The sequence below is a fragment of the Onychomys torridus genome, unplaced genomic scaffold (assembly GCF_903995425.1).
Source record: "Onychomys torridus unplaced genomic scaffold, mOncTor1.1, whole genome shotgun sequence".
NCBI classification, from domain to species: domain Eukaryota; kingdom Metazoa; phylum Chordata; class Mammalia; order Rodentia; family Cricetidae; genus Onychomys; species Onychomys torridus.
The window spans coordinates 4,118-16,909 of NW_023411328.1; the positions used below are offsets into that span (position 1 = coordinate 4,118).

The following is a 12,792-nucleotide window of genomic DNA, read 5'->3' on the forward strand; positions in this document are numbered from 1 at the left end:
TCTTCCAGCCACAACCTTGACTTTTCTCCCAAGTTCTTCTGCACAATTCCTTCCAAACTGCTGGTTGAAAATCATTAAAAAAAATCTCTAGAGAGTTGCTGATTAGCCAATAATTAGCAAAGATCACAAAACTATGTGTAATGACTTTAGGCTTCTCTCTAGGTACTGTTTAAAAAAACTAAGAAACTCCAACTTTAAGGACCATCTGGCATAGAGGCAGAAGAGGTACTCAGAGGCCACAACAGTAAGACCAACAGTTGTGGGGATAAATAATGATTAAGGGCCCACATCCCAAGACTAGGACACACCTGAAAGGATGCTCTGACTGATGTGGTCGGAGAAGGGTCAACATCAAATGCTTTATTCTATCTTGAACTGTCAGTCAACACTTTGATGTGTTTCAAAAGTGTGTTTATGCCTGTCTGCATACAAACATACACACATTTTAAAGTAAATTACCTGTTTCATTCAATTATGGTTTAGATCAGTACTCTCTGACAGGAAAAAAAAAAGAATAGATCAAACGTTTATGGGACACACTTTTTCCTAGAGCATATTACAAAACAAGGCAGACACACATTTTATGCATTCCAGCCAACAGCTTCAAAGTTCCCAGGCACAGAATAAAGCAAATGTCTATATAGGATCACAGGTGGAGAAGAAATGAATGAGTATCAAAGCTGAGTGCAGGCTGCTGGTGACAGCCTCTGTGCTTTACAGATCAGCACAGGTCCCACACACAGGGGGTGGGGATAAGGGGGAAACCACCGAGGCAAAGAGAGAGAGCCATCTCTCCATCTTCCAGCTGGTGAGATGTGGTACCCGAAAGGCAACTTTGAGCTGAGGATTAGAACCTGAAAACAGAGACAACAGATAGAGCTCAATGGCAGAGCTCTTGCCTCACACCAACAAGGGAGGCCCTGGGATTGATCCCCAGCCCTGCAAACAACAGAATCAGAATCTGAAATTTATCACCCACTTTTCTCAGAAGCCACTTCTCAAAGCATCTTGATATATTTTTTAGACAGTGTCTCTGCTGTCCCAAGCTGGCCTCAAACTCACTCTGCACTCTGACCTTGAATTCCTGCTTCCATCCAAGTGTTGGTATTACGGGCATGTGCCGCCATGCCAAGGTTATGCAGAGCTGGGGATTGAACCCAGACCCTTGTGCATTTCAGGCAAGCATTCTACCAATTGTGCTGTGTCTCCACCCCACTACTCTCCAAGCACATTTATGATTTATTATTATATACCTCCAATAAGACTTTAGTACTCTGCAGATGAGCTCATCACAAAGGAAAATAGCTTTAGAGAAAATAGGAAGTAAGTTCTATTTATATTTTTCTAACAAAAGTTTCTGAAAAACTTCACAGAGAGAGGGCGGAGGCTCAGAGAACAATACCCTGTAGTAATGAGCTTCAGTGGTAGTTACTTCACTAACTAAACTATATCCAATTAGAAGAAAAATTAACATAAGGCAAGGGGAAGAGAGGAGCAGAGGAGGGAGAGAAGAATGTGTATTTTAATTGTACTGATCTGGATATTGATGCAAGACTAAAATGTTTAGCAACCCACAATAGCAATGAATGCTGGCTCCCACTCACCTGCTTCATATTTGCACACATTTTGAGAGATGCCGTAAACAAAACAAGAACACCAGTGCCACAGAAGACTCAGTAAGGACTCATCTCAAGGTCCCGGTCATAGTACCTGCTTCTGGAATTTTCACATCTGTTCCGGGAGTCAAGACCCCTGTTTCAAGAGTCCACACTCCTGCTTCCATTGTTAGGATTGTTAGCACACCCATCACACCTGCCGCATCCACATCCGCAGCCACAGCAAGTTCGACCCCCCATTGAGGTGCTGGAGTGGATCAACCTTCAGATTTGCTCCAAGAGGGAACAGTAAGTGCTACGGAATGGGAGCAGCACCAGGGCCACATATGCCGCCAGGTAGTCTCCCCACAGTCCCAGAGTGAGGACACAGCTCCCACAGAGGGACTTTTGGTCAAAACAAACACTCTGCTGAGACTAGGAGAGACCCTGCCTCCATTCAAAAGAAGGCCAGGCTCAACGGTGTCATCTCTCCAAATGAGAGCGATCCTCTCTGGGCGGCCTCGGGAAAACAAGTGAGCATCACTGGCCGTGATGCCTCTTAATTGTAGGCATGATGTCACCACAGCTTTAATTTTCTCCCCTATTGCATTTGCTGGTAGGAATTCAGCTTGACATGTCAGGATGTCAGAACAATAACAGTAATTACCACTGTGCCGAGCTTTGCATTGTCCCTGTGGTTTTGGACCACTGGTGAGTTCTTAGAGCAGGCATGCTGGTCAGGACAGTCACCACTCAATGCTCCCAGAAAGGAGGAGGCCTGTCTCCCCTGAAGCTGGTTGCAGCATCCAGAGGACCCCTCTTAAATGTCTTCAGACACCGACTGTTAAGCCTTGGAAAGTTTTTGTGTCATATGCAAGAAATGGACTTTTGTCTCCCTCTCTGTATTTAGAGAGGGAGAATGTGCAGAGCTGAAGGACACTGAGGGTCGTCAACTTCCACGCCAATAATTGCAAGTCTCACAACTGCCTGACATTTGCCTGACAGTTCCTCTAAGGATAGAGAGGGGAAGGAAGGAGAGGAGGAGGAGGAGGAGAGGGAGAGGAAGAGGGAGGAAATGATGCCACAGAAGATAAAAAAATATTTCATATAAAAATTTTTATCAAGGCTGGACGTGGTAGCACAAGTCTTTAATCCCAGTATTCCAGGGGTAGAGCAAGTGGATCTGTGAGGCTAGCCTGGTCTAACAGCAAGTTCCTGGACAGCCAGGGCTACATAGAGAGAAAGCCTATCTCAAGAAAAGAAAAAAACAAACAAAAACTTTTGTCACTGCAAAGCATCATGGATTGTCACAGTGTCTCTCCATATTAACAAGCCAGTAAAAACCCAAAGAAAGAACAGGAAAAGAGAATTCATTGCAAAAATATAAAATGAGCCCCCGCCACCGAAAAAAATTAAAAAAAAAAAATCTCAGGTTCATTCCTTTTTAAAATTTTTTTATTGATTTGCTTTTCTATTTTGAGATGTGGTCTTATTCTGTAGCCCAGATTGGCCTGGAACTCACGACAATCCTCCTGCCTTAGCCGTTTCTGACTTTCAACCTCATTGAATTGAAGATTGCAAATTTAAATAACACAATATCAACAGACTGGCAAGACTTAGAAAGATTGGCTACACACATCATATGAAGAGAGAGAAAACAGGTACATTCACTACTGGAGTATTAGCTGGTAAATCCCTTTTTATGACCAGTCTGAGAGAATATATTCCAAAACACAAATGCTTTTAATTTAGCAATTCTATTTCTAAGAGAATTTAGCGCATAGAACCAACAAAAACAAACAAACAAACAGAAAACCCAAAAAGATAAAAAGTAGAAGACAGAAGTATGCTGGTCTACCCATCATATCACACATGAAGAAGACTCCCTATCACAAAGGGCATAGTGGTACAGAGACTTGGAAAAAGGATAACCAAGATTTTTTTTTTCAGAGCTGAGGACTGAACCCAGGGCCTTGTGCTTGCTAGGCAAGCATTGTATCACTGAGCTAAATCCCCCACCCCAACCAAGATTATTTAGTTAAGAAAAAACAAGTTGTCAAGGTCAACCTCAAGCTATGTAATAAGTTCCAGGTTAGACTAGACTACAGGTGACACTGCTGGGGAGAGACAAGAAAAGAACAAATAAGATGGAGAATTGTATGTGGTTCTTGAACTTTCTGTTCCTAGAATAAGTAGTAAGAGATACAAACCAGGCCAATTACCTGTCAAGGTCGAGAGAGCCTTAAGCCTTTGTTTTGTATATTTCATTGTTTGGACATTTCTTTTGCCACAAGAACATAGAATATTTAGAAGAGAAATGATAAATATGCTACCGTGTTGTTGAAAAACAAAAAACAAAACAAAAAAAAACGAACAAACCACACCCTCTTACAGACAAAGCCTTCTAGCTTGGCAGAATACAGGAAATGGACTGGCTTACATTTGTATTTGTATAGGTGTTTATTTATACATATGTAAATAAACAACACCCACAGTGGCTACTTCAAAGGGAGAGACAGCATATACTTAGGAAGAAAAGAAAACAAATCCCTCACTGGGCTTTCCTGTTACATCCTGGAGACCCTAACACCTTCAAATGTACCTGACAGAAGCAGCTTAGGGGAGAAGGGTTTATCTTGCTCATAGTCCATCACATGGCAGGGACTGAGGGTGCTGGTCCCACTGCAGTTAAGGGGAGTCTTCCCACCTCATCTAACCTAATCTAGAGAGTCCTTCACAGGCATGCCTGGAGATTTGTCTCCAGGGCCGTTCCAGATCCTGCTGAGTTGACAATCACTATAAACCATCAGTGGTCCTTAGAGTCTCCTGACAAGCAAGAGGGCTTACTGACAGCCCAGTAAAGGCTGACTCCAGAGCACACTTAAGGTAACTGGCAGCACAAGGGGGAAAATGACCAGTTTTCCTGGGCAGAGGCCATCGATGAACATCTTGTCTACAAGTATATGAAAGTGGGGATGCTTGGGCATGAGAAGAAGTGTCCAAAGGCAAGAGACTGGCCTGGAAAGGAAACCTGGGACCAAGCAGACTATCTCAAACAATGCAGGCAAGACTATTATAGTTCATAGCGAATCAGAGAGTCTGGGCAATCAGGAATACATTCCTGTCTTACTTTTCATCACAATAATGCTTAAGTCATTTCTTCTTCTTCAAAAAATGTTTGATTAAACAATATTTTCACATAGCTCCAGGACAGAAATGCAAGCACACCATCAAAAGCTTGTGTCTCATACCTGTTCATTTCCCACCCGACTCCTTCACAGCTAATTATTTCCAGTGCTAATTAATTAATTAGAGACTTTGCATCTCCCCATGTAGAACAGGCTAGTTTGGAATTTACAATCCTCCTGCCTCAGTCTCCCAAGTTCTAGAGTGTATCTTCACACCAGCATTACTAGCTTTCAATGTATATCTCTATATTCAATGTACTGGACAGATACATGTATGTTCTATCCTGGTGTCTTTTGTAAAAGCTACAACATGCTGTCCACTCTGCTTCCTGTCTTAGACTTTTTGTTTTGTTGTGTGTTATTTTTATTCCTTCGATCAATAGTGACTAAACATAGACTCCTGCTGTGCAGACACCTTGAACTGAAAGACTGGTTGAGATGAAGTACTTACATACCTAGATGGCTTTCTGTTTATTTTGAGTAGTAGTGAGTGAACCTGGAGCTTCACTCATGCTAGGTACAAGTTCTCACACTAAACTAAATCCCAGTCCCTAAAACGACCTGTGTAGATAGGTCACGTCTCAGGTAAAGTGAGCGACTTAAGAGGGAAGCTCAGGGATGAGGAGGTCCCAGGGCTTAGCAGTCTCTAATCACGATTCCAAATGGCACAGACTACACAAAGTAAAAATCCCTGGGGCTGGAGAGATGGTTCAGCAGTGAAGAATGCTTGCTGCTGTTTCAGAGGACTGGAGCCCAGCTTTTAGGACTCACATCAGGTGGCTCACAACCATAACTCTGGCTCTAGGGGATCCTATATCCTCTTCCGGCCTCCTCAGGCACACAGACAGCCAGACATTCAAGATACACATAGTCCCTGGGCAGGTTTCTTATCAGAGGCCAGTGAAGGAGAGAACTATGCTAGGCAGTTCCAGGGAAGGGCCTTGCTTTAGTGCTAGACTGAAACAGGAAACGCCGTTTGTGGCACACCCATAACTTCAGGCCTGCCTTTGAGGGAGGCAAGATTGAGGTGCTGGTGACTTCCCTTTCCCTGTGACCCAGATCCCAGCAGTGTGGCTGTGCACCTGGCCACACAAGGCATCCTCTCGGATTCTCCTCCCAGATTTAGGTGAGGGGTGAGGAGAGGCCACACGATGTGTGGACTGAGAGCTGGTCACAAGACAGGCTTAGCCCCAGGGCAGCCTTTCACACAACCCGGATGCTTCCACTGTCCTTACTGCTTCCCACTTCCTCTAATCACCACAGCCCCAGAACTCCTAAACACAGCAGATTTATTGGATAAGTGTTTCTCCTAAAATACCTACACCTTGAATCCCATCACTTAGGAGGCAGGGGCAGGAGGATCTCTGTGAGTTCTAGGACAGCCAGAGCTACAAAGTGAGACATTCTCTCAAAAACAAAACAATAACAACAACAAAAACCCCAAAACAAACAAACAAAAGCAGACAGATAGACAAACAGACCCACAGTCCCCAGACTGTAGAGTAATGCCTTAAAATATAACCCACACAATGTTTTGCACAGAAAGAAAATGCTCAGAGTTAGGGTGGGGGTTCTGTAGATTCTGAGTTAACTTTATAACTCTTTATATTTCTAGCCATGTCAGGTATCAACGTACATAAAAAGGAGCAAACCCATACCCGACCTCTAGGATACTGAGGGTCTGTGAGACCTAGGGCTGTAACAGTCACAGTTCTGAGGAACAGCCTGTAGCTAGACACTGGCAAATCCCTTGCCTAAAAGCCAGCCTTGATGAGATGTTTGCAACAGCAAAGACCAGTTGGAAAGTTGCATATGTTCATGTGTAAGGGAGTAAATTTTTGTTTCATTCCTAACAAGTAGGCCAGAGGAGTGACAAAAAAGGCTGAGTGTGATTTCCTGATGAGAAATTCAGGATTTGGAGATGTGTAAGTAGTTTCATTTGAAAATAGTCATTGCTGAAAACACACACACAAGTAATATTATAATGGCTTGAGCAAATTGTATTTAGGAATGAATACACACACACACACACACACATCAGTTAAAAGAGGGCATTCGATAAAGTAAGGGAGGGCATGTGTGGGCATTTAGAGGGAAGAAAGGGAAAGGGAAATGATATAATTATAATCTCAAAAAAAACTATTAGAAAAATAAAAGTCATTACTGGTCAACAATTTTTTTGATTAATAAAGTCAAGTCCTCAGAAACTGCCATCTTACAATGGAGTCTTAGAAGAACATATTTATTAATTTGCTAATTATAATTATTTCTATTTTCTTTCTTTTCTTCTCTCTCTCTTCCTTCCTTTTTTTCTTTTTCTTTCTTTTCTTGAGACAGAGTCTCTCTATGAAAGCCTTGGCTGGTCTGGAACTCACTATGTAGAGCAGGCTGGCCTTGAACTCACAGCACTCTATCTGGCTCTGTGTACTTCACCTCACTGGGCTTAAAATCTTTCCTGTATCCCTTTTATGGGACAGGCATTACTCTGCCATAATAAATATTTGGCAAGTACTTGAATTTACTCAGACTCATTTGTAAAAAGTGGGTCGGTCATTTGCTGGTTTATTTATCCTTCCTGTTTCCTTTTATTTAACTCTCAAAATCCAGATTGACCGTCTCCCTGCAACTGATTTGCTTAGCACTATTCTGTTATAAATAACAGCCAGGTTGTATCCTTGCTAACATGTCCTCTTTAGTTAAAGAGCCTCATGCCTATCCTTAGAGAAAACTCAGTCTTGGGAAGCCTGAAGCTTACTTAAAATGGAGTGCTGGGCTCTTTAAGAAAAAGAAGACAGGTTTGGGTGATGGTGGCACAGGTCTCAATCCCAGCACTTAGGAGGCAGAGAGAGGCAGGTGGATCTCCGTGAGTTCGAGGCCAAACTGGTTTACAAAGCCAGTTCCAGGACAGAGAAACCTTGTCTTGAACAACAACAACAACAACAAAAACAAGAAAGAGAAGACAGCTCAGTAGACAGGTCAGGGCCCTCAATCCTCGGCCCATGGGCCCCACTTCCACTGTTCTCCTAGCTCCTGGAGCAGACAGGCTTGTGCAGCTTTGTGTTGAAATGGGTGGGTGGTAAGCGCAGAGACTGTTCAAAGAGCTGAGATGAGTGACCATGACTGCTCAGCCAGAGACAGACCATCTACATCGACAAGGCTGTTACCCCCAGGAACTCCTAGCAGCTGTGGTTACCAGCACAAGATCAAGACACTTAAAAAATTCCAGCATGGAGGAAGGAGGGGCTCCTGAAGCCCCAGTTCTGGCTGAGTGAGAGCTGGGGAGAGGATCACTTTTCGTTGGGGGAGGGTGACCATTGACAGGTGACCCATGTCCCAGTGGCTAACCCCACAGCTTTGGGCAGAATCAACTGGACTCAGTAAGTTACCACAAAATGAAAACACCAAGTTGGGAGGAAGATGTATGGAGGTGCAGGGAGAGTTGGGGGGAGGGGGAGGGGGGCCAAGGTGAATATGGTCAAGATAGACTGGATACATGCATACAATTTCCAAAGAATCCATTTTTTAAAAAGAAAAAGAAAAAGAAAATGTTGTACTGTTTTAAAAATTTACAGTGCTGGTCTCCTCTGAAGACCCTGGTGGCCCTGAGCCTTGAGGCTCTTTTTGCTTTCTACAAATCTGCCTCACGTTTTCCTAATATTGCTCTACCTCACCAACTTGCTCCTCAAGAACTTGAATATGTATAGTCAGTATAACACAAGCTATGGAAACTTCTTTGTCCTGTAGTTATTGCTTCAGAGGTAACATACATGTCAAATAATTAAAGCAGAAAGGGTGAGTGACTCTACCAGGGGTTCTCAACTTGTGGGTCGTGAACCCTTTGGGGGGGTCACATCAGATATCCTGCATCTCATATATTTACATTTCAGTTCATAACAGTAGCAAAATTACAGTTATTAAGTAGCAACAATAGTAATTTTATAGTTGGGGGTCATCACCACATGGTCACCACCACTGTATTTAGAGGGTTGCGGAATTAGGAACATTGAGAACCACTCATTCTTACACTAGAAACTAATGTGCTATATATAAACTGATGCTATACTGCCCTCTGTTGTCTAAAGAAATATCATTACCGCTTTCTCCTAAACCTTATTGATAGAAAAGAAAGCTAAAAAGGCAACTCCATGTGCTCTGAGTTTGAGGCACTGGATAGAAGGGTTCATAAATTTACAGAGAGAGACAAAATTTAATACACCAACTAATTACAATAAGCACGTGGTATTCCTTTAGTTCAGCTGCTAAATTGTAGGGAAAGGCCTTCTGGGTAAGGAAAGGCCTTCTGGGTAAGCCCCACCCCTCTAACATTAGACTGCATAGCAGATTATGGACACACACCAGTGTACAAAAGACACCAGACCTAAGCCTGAAAGGGTTCCTGGGCATTACTTGGCTTAATTCACTCAGTGCAGTCTTGAGAAGACATTGTGCTTGAGAGACCATGAGGCTGACAGAACATGGAGCCTGCTGGCTACCCACATGTGGAACTGGAAGCTAGACTTCAGGAAGAGTCTCCCAAAGATGCATCTAATGACAAGTCTAGATAGATAAATATGCAGATTTGATATTTAACAAAATAGAACAGAAATCTATTTCCCTTTCAGGATCAAGGGTTTCAGATCTTCAAAGTGGGGTTTTCTTTCAAAAGCAACACTGTCTTCCAAATTTACATTTTTTCTCAACCAACGCAAGGGTGGAATATAACAGCACAAGCATGTGAATTTCAGAGCGTTCCAGGCCAGTCACTGGGTGTCTTCGCTAGTTATGTAACTTCTCTAAGCCCCGGTTTCCTTGTCCAAGGTAATATCGGAGTATAAAAAGGGAATTCAGTCAGGAACTGTTAACAAAGTGTATGCTCTCATGCTGGCACCCTGTAGGTCCTCAATAAATAACAGCTATTCTAGTACACCTGGGTGACAGGTGGCATTTCCTGAATAACAATTTGAAAGGCAACATGTGGATGGCACTCTGAGGAGGCACACTTCCCAGAAAGAATGTCTCACTGCCTGCCAAATCACCTCATTTTGCAGATGAATTCACAGAGGCTCAAAGATGTTAACCCTTCACATTCATGGGGCTAGTTAAGACTGGTAGTTCTGCCAGGCATAGTGGTGCACATCTTTAACAGCAGCACTCGGGAGGCAGAGACAGGAGGATCTCTGTGAGTTAGAGGCTAGCCTGGTCTACAAAGAGTTCCAGGATAGTCAGGGCTGTCACACAGAGAAACCCTGTCTCGAAAAACCAAAAGAACCTAGTAGTTCCAATTTCAAATTCTCAGCTAGATTCACACGTTCCACCCAGAGCTGGTTAGGTTATACTGAGAGGGAGCACCAGCTGCTCAGGAATGGCCACACTGTTTCAAAGCTTGTCTTGATCTGCATCACTTTCAGTCCTTTCTGGTTTTGTTTTTTTGCTTTTTGGAGTCCAGATTTCTCTGTGTAGCCCTGACTATCCTGGATCTCACTCTGTAGACCAGGCTGGCCTTGAACTCAGAGATCCACCTGCCTCTGCCTCCCAAGCACTGGGATTAAAGGCATGTGCCACCACCACCTGGCCTCTTTCAGTCCTTATGTGATGGGGATTTCCCTGAGAAACTGGGAAAGGAACTCATCTGTACCCTGAAGCACCAGATTCTCTAGCTCTAGGTCAAAAGCTGTCATGGGTCCATAGTGGCTTAGAGAACTAGATGTCAGCAGATGCCAAAATCTGCCACCCACCAGGTGTGTTGGCATGGAGGAGTTTATTGATGTTGTTTGTTTAGGCAACTGAATGCTTGTGGGCCCTCCCTACTTTATAGGACTGGACCGGTATGTTTATTCTAGCAAGATCGAGAGCATTGCTATCTCCTACATGCTTCTCTTCTCTTGTGCTCTTGGAAAGTGAAACATGTACCCAACATAGTCTCTTAATTATGCCTTATAACCTAGATTCGTTGGAAGATGAATCACTGTTGATTCAAAGAGTTTTCTCACACTTCCTGGTATGATTTTGCCTACTTCAGAAATTTTGTTTGTTGGGTGTTTTCTTGTTTTCGTTTGGTTTGGATTTTTGAGACAGGGTTCTATGTAGTGACTCACAGAGATCTGCCTGCCTCTACCTCCTGAATGCTGGGATTAAAAGTGTGTGCCACCATCACCCAGCCCATGAAGAGGATATCTTAATTAATAAAATGCTTCCATCAGATTGGCTGTAGGTAGACCTTTGGGGTGTTGTCTTGATTAGTGATTGATGTGGGAGGGCCCAATCAACTGTGGTGGTGCCACCTCTGCACAGGTGGTCCTGGGATATATAAGAAATCAGGCCAAGCAAGCCAGGAAATAGCACTCCTCCATGGCCTCTGCTTCCGTTCCTGCCTCCGGGTTCCTGCCTCTGGGTTCCTGCCTTGAGTTCTTGTCCTGACTTCCCTTGGTGATGGAATGTGACCTAAGAGTTATAAGCTGAAATAAATCCTTTCCTACCCAAGCTGCTTTTGGTCATGGTATTTTATCACAGCCATGGAGGCCCTGACTAGGACAGAATGGGTTCCTTGATCTCTGGTGGTTTGATTATATAGAACATCATAAAGGGTGGCTCTAACATTCAAGAAAATTTCAGCAAATTTAAAAATTACTAAAAATGAGCCATTTTTGTTTGTTTTTGTGTATCCAAATGTGGGTAAACTTGAATTTATGATGCATTATACTTGCTTGATGGATTTACTAGAGTCTTAGAAGTGCTTATTCCTGTTCAATAAAAGCTACAGAAGTGCAGAAAGACATGAACCAAGAAGGCTTGCAGGAACTTATAATCTAAACTAGAGGCCAGCAAAGTCTTTCTGTAAAGAGCCAGTAGTAAACATCTTAGATGTCATCAAAACTGCTCAATTCTGCCATCCAAGCGTCGAAGCAGCCGTAGACACTTTTGTATTATAATGGCCATTGTGGCAGTGGTGGTCCCTGGAAACTCCCCTTACAAAAATGAAGGGTCAGAGAGTGGCTCAGTGCTTAAGAGGGCTTGCTCTTGCGGAAGACCCCTGGTTCCCAGCACCTGTGTTGAGCAGGTCACAACCTATAACTCCAGCCCCAGAGGATCCAGTGCCCTCTTCTGGCCTCTAAGGGCACTTGCACACATGTGCACAGCTATGTGCATGTCACACACAAGCACACACACACAAATAAATAACCAGTAATTCTGTCAATTTTCTGTGTTCTCCAAACCTCAGTCTAGCTGCCAGAACCACGCAATTACTTGAAATGATTGCTGCTTAACTCTCCAGCAAACATCTGGACAGATGGTGGTTACCTCACACAGGGGATAGATAGTCCCTCTGAGTCCTGTTTTTATAACAGATGCTATCTTGGAAATCATCCAAGAACAGACTCTTGTGAAATCACTGACAGTAATCTGGAGCAGTCCTTGATTTAGGTTGGGAACTATCAGCCTTAGGAATAGAGAAAAGGCAGTTGAGATTGGTAGGAAAAACCTGTGTCAATAGTTTATTAGTGCTCTTCCGCTTCCTCCTCTGGCGTGCACGTCCACTTGACCCGGTTTCTAGTCTTCTCACAAGACTTTCAGAATCAAGCGATTCCTGGCCAAGAAACAAAAGGAACACTGACCTGTTTTTCAGTGGATTCAGATGAAAACTGGTAACAAAATCAGGTGTAACTTTGAGAGAAGACACTGGAGGAGAACAAAGCTGGGTCTGTAGGGATTCACACAGTGGCCAGACTGTTTATACTGAATTGTGTTCATCAATCAATCCTACCACGTGGAGTTCAACATTTTTATCTCGAGACTCAGTCATGTTTAAGTTAGGGAAGTGGTTTGTCCAGTAATAAAATGTAGAGCCTTTCAAAAAATAGTTTATTGGCTTACATGACAAGTTCTATTCTTTCCCAGGATTGTACCTTCTGTGGTTGCTACTGAAAAATCCTTATTTAAACTTCCCAGAGGAGACCATTAGGAGTTTTCAAACACTTTTATTGGCCGCTTTTTCTGGTTAAGACAGGGCA

The 12,792-nt window shown here is 43.3% G+C and overlaps 1 pseudogene; it reads left to right on the forward strand.

The window, feature by feature from the left end:
* Window positions 1-1,115: 1,115 nt before the first annotated feature.
* LOC118575101 lies at window positions 1,116-12,488 on the forward strand (annotated as a pseudogene).
* Window positions 12,489-12,792: the final 304 nt, after the last annotated feature.